Below are 4,572 nucleotides of genomic sequence, written 5' to 3'. Positions count from 1 at the left end.
AAAAGCATCAATTCCCAAATCTCCATCAGCTTGGAATCTTGCATTCAGAACACCAAATTTCATGAGGGACACCTGAATGAAACCACCATAATCCACCCCTGGCTCCCATAAACTAATAACCAAGCATGATACAAAATGCAATGCATTCATCCAACTTTAAAAAGGAAGTGACATGATGGAGAGTGGGGTTGTGAAGGGGAAAGTGAGTCACGATGGAATTATCATGGCGTATTGTCTAATGTTATGGAAGTTGTCAATAATAAAAAATAAGAAAAGGTCCTGCCACATGGTGAAGGCAAGGAAAAACGTAATTAAAGATAGCAACCTATTTTGTCCAGTAACATAGGTGTTATTACATTGCAAGGCAATGGACAAAGTAGAGCAAAATCAACTAACAAGTGCCATAAAGATTGAAGTCTCCTAAACCCACATCTGTCTTGGGTTCTATCCTTCAAGTAAAGTGTAATTAATTGTAACAATGCCATAGCCCACCCCACCCCCTTTTTTAATAAAAACAACAATAAAACTTGGGAAGACTGATCTTTCTAAGAATAAACAGTTAAAGAAACAGCACCATATTTTACAAAGGTAAGGTAACTCATAAAAACTGTAACATAAAAATGTATTCTTAAGAACAAAAATGTAACAAGAGGAAGCCTGACGTGGTGGTGAATGCCTTTAATCCCAGCACTCTGGAGGCAGAGGTAGGAGAATCACTGAATTCTAGGCCACCCTGAGACTACATAGTTAATTCCAGGTCAGCCTGGACCAGAGTGAGACTCTAACTCAAAAACCAGTGTTAAGTATAACTGTGCCCACCTAAAACATTCATAGTCAATAAAACTTATCATACTAGATAGACTGCTTTTTTATATATGTATCTGAATCCTTAGTACTAATGTCCTCCTTTGTTGAAAGTCAAATAGTGCAATGGTGCTTGGTGATCACAACTAAGACCACTGACTCACAGAGTACTGGGTAAAAGCCGATGCATTGGGGCTACACTCAAGAGGTCAGGATCTCTGACTGCAGCACCTAAATTTTAGAGTGTCAGATTTTATTGGAAATAACCAGATGATGTTCACAGTAACAACAGGTTGGGAGTTAAACCACATAGTTGCATACTGTTAAACAAGGGGGCCTATTACAAGAAGTCACAAAGTTACGTAGGTCACATAGGGGGACTGAGACAAGAAACATTCTATGTAATCACAAATGTATTTAGAAATAGAGATACAGGAAGGTCATGTTACATTGCACAGAGGGGTCATCCCATTCCTTGGGTAAGAGTAAACACCTGCATTTTGCAATAAGGCCTTTGCTAATGATTCCTGGAACAACTCCTCCTCCTCCTCTTCCTTCCACTTCTTTTTTTCTACAAAGTACCAGGTTTTATTTTATTTTATTCTTCTGTCAATCAGTAACAGACAACAGTGAGAGAGGAGCTACAGAAAAGATGCTCACTCCAACATAGCCCAAGGAAAAGGGCACTGGAGGTAGGAGGACCCAGCCAGCTGTGACCCTGTATTTGGCTGCAGAGGGGAGTCAAAAGCCACTGAGCACAGAGAGTGAGTGTGTTTCTTCCACCTACCATGCACTAAACCACCAGGCCTCTTCCTGCAATTGAGGCTCAGATAACAGGCCACATCACACCCCACCCTCCTGGTCCCTTTCCCTTCCCCAGGGTTACAAGGGTCATCATCCCATGAAAGTTGAGCTCCAACTCTCTAAGCCAATTTAGATCTCTCAGCAGTGAATCTAATAGGTAGTGACAAAACACTCTCAATGCAGCCAGTACAATTGAGACATGAATTTCTAACTTCTGTGGTGTGAATTGGCCCACACTGTTTCCTGTTCTTCAGCAATCACTGATAGATGGGAGAAAGGATACCTAGCAACTCCTCCACTGGACCCCAAAACAGAAGGCACAAAGAGGGTTAGAGTATGCTACTACTCTCAACTATTTCAGCTCAGTCAGGAGAAGGCAACCTGGAACAGGGCAAAAAAAGCAGTCAAGGACAGACTCAACCATATGGAAAAGCACTTAGCAGCCCAGCCGACAAGAACCTGGAGAGCTGGAAAGATGGATTAGCGGTTAAGCGCTTGCCTGTGAAGCCTAAGGACCCAGGTTCGAGGCTCGGTTCCCCAGGTCCCACGCTAGCCAGATGCACAAGGGGGCGAATGCGTCTGGAGTTCGTTTGCAGAGGCTGGAAGCCCCGGCGCGCCCATTCTCTCTCTCTCTCCCTCTATCTGTCTTTCTCTCTATGTCTGTCACTCTCAAATAAATAAATTTTAAAAAATGAACAACAAAGAACCTGGAAATATCACATGACATCCTAAAACATATATCTTTATTTACTTTTGTAGAACCAAGTAAGAACCACCTATTATAAGCACATGTACACAAATACCCCACCATCACCATGCATTATATTTTGGGATCTACTAGAAAACCATTTCAGCCAAAACTATTTCTTACATAAGCAGCTTCAGAAATGGCCACTGTCATATATAGGGGAGTGGGACAAAGTGTTTTAAAAAAAATGGAAAGGGGGTTTAAAGAAAATGGAATAAAATTGAAAAAAAAACGGGAAGATGGAGGAAGCCTGTTTGAAGCTGAAACAGTAAAAAATTAAAATTAATAAAAAATCGTATCTCCAGATCTTCTCTAATGGTCAAGAAACACACTCACACACACAACACACAATATTAAACACAAACTTAGCAGGTGTAGTGGAAATGCTTTCAATTAAAATATTCTCTATCTCCACACACCCGCCTAGGCACCAGAAACTGCATGAAGGAATGAATATACTAAAAAATAGATTTACAAATATTCTACAGAGCACCTTTGGTGTCCACTTTCTACACACTCACATCTCCCCCCATCCCGCGTCCACCCCTCCAAAAAAACCCCTGATTTCCAAGTAACTTGAAAGAACCTTGAATGGCCCAAGGTATATCACAGAGACACCCATAAATGAACACCTCACAAGGTCCAGAGGGTTCTAGTTCCTTTCCCAATTCTTGACAGATGGACAGGGTGTGTAAGGAGGGAATAAAGCAGTCTTGGGCAGGCTTCTAACTTGTACCTCATCCTCTCCAGCTTAAGGATGGTCCTAGATGAGGTATGTTCAATTCAAGCTCTGAACTGGTCCTACCTTCTTATTTGGAAAGTTTGAAAATTATGACCCAACCCCAGGATTGCCTTCAGAAATGCAAAGTTCCACCCCATTTTTCTTCCAAGGCAACTGGGGTCCAAGAATCAAAAAGTAAGGCAGCACAGTACAAGATATACCTTCTGACCCTGAAAAGTTGATTAGAGATGGAGACACTGACAGGTAGGTCATTATTACTAATGTCCACTGCTCACAATCCTTTGGCTTTCCTCCCTGCTTAAGGCCAAGCAGTGTCCGTGGGAAGATTCATGCGCTGAACTCATTGGTGGGGGCTTCTTTGTAGATGGGCTCCTTGTCCAGTTTGTAGCTGCCTTATCCTTCTTCTTCATGAGGTAAAAAAAAAACAGCAGGATCAGAATGACAGCAAAGATGATGCCCAACATGGCATGTACAATCAGAGCTGCTAGGACCTCTGATCTCTGGAAGATGTTGCTCTCCTTGGTGGTGCTAGACATAGATACTTTGTTGGGCCCCTGCTCATCCCTGTTGAGGGGTAGGATTCTCTTGGGATGACTTCAATCTCTTCCAGTATCTTGGGTATTGTAGGGATCCGGATCCCAGCCTTTGCCCACTCAAGAATGTGGCTAGTTATCAGCACCATTTCTCCCCTAGATCAGTATTAACTTTATTGTATAAAGTCTTTATTTTGTAATTCTCAAAACATATATGAGTGCACTTGCTTTCTGTGGCAATAAAGATTTTCTGTGCCTCCCAAGAGGAAAAAAATATATCATTAATAAAATTAACCCATGTTGGGCAGGAGAGATGGCTTAGAGTTAAAGGTGTTTGCTTGCAAAGCCAAAGGACCCAGCTTCAATTACTCAGGCCCCACATAAGCCAGATGCACAATGTGTCACATGCTTTTAGAATTCCTTTTCAGTGTCTAGAGGCCCTGGCTTGCCCATCTCTCCATCTGCCTCTCTGTGTGTCTCTCTCTCAAATAAATAAAAAAATACAATTAATCCATGTTATTGAACACTGATTAACTTACTAATAAAATATTAACTGTTAATAACCAATTATCATGCTATTATTATTGAACAATGCAAATTATTTTATTGCCAACTAGCTGCAAAAGGAAAGTTTATACCTGGGAGGGCCAGCTGAAGGTTACCTGGAAGGGCATCCTGATCATGTTACACACTCCTGCAACCCATGTAAATATGGAAGCACTGTGTACTCTTTCAAAGCCTTGAGCGAACATGGTATGCCTCCACGAATGGACGAGGACCCTGTATCTCACACAGATTCAGGGCGCTAGGGATTCCCTAGGGGAACTTGCTCAGACAGATAAAGAGGTGTAGGACGGCCAGGCCGTAGAATGGAGGGGAGCAGGTGCTGTGTGAACTCCAATCAGAAAGGAGTCGCACTTACTTCCTGCGGCAATAAAGGT

General features: G+C 42.1%; 1 pseudogene; it reads right to left on the bottom strand.

The window, feature by feature from the left end:
* Positions 1 to 3,425: 3,425 nt before the first annotated feature.
* LOC101611961 lies at positions 3,426 to 3,780 on the bottom strand (annotated as a pseudogene).
* Positions 3,781 to 4,572: the final 792 nt, after the last annotated feature.

This window comes from Jaculus jaculus, chromosome Y (assembly GCF_020740685.1).
Source record: "Jaculus jaculus isolate mJacJac1 chromosome Y, mJacJac1.mat.Y.cur, whole genome shotgun sequence".
In the NCBI taxonomy this organism is placed as follows: domain Eukaryota; kingdom Metazoa; phylum Chordata; class Mammalia; order Rodentia; family Dipodidae; genus Jaculus; species Jaculus jaculus.
This window is presented reverse-complemented; position numbering and strand designations above follow the sequence as displayed.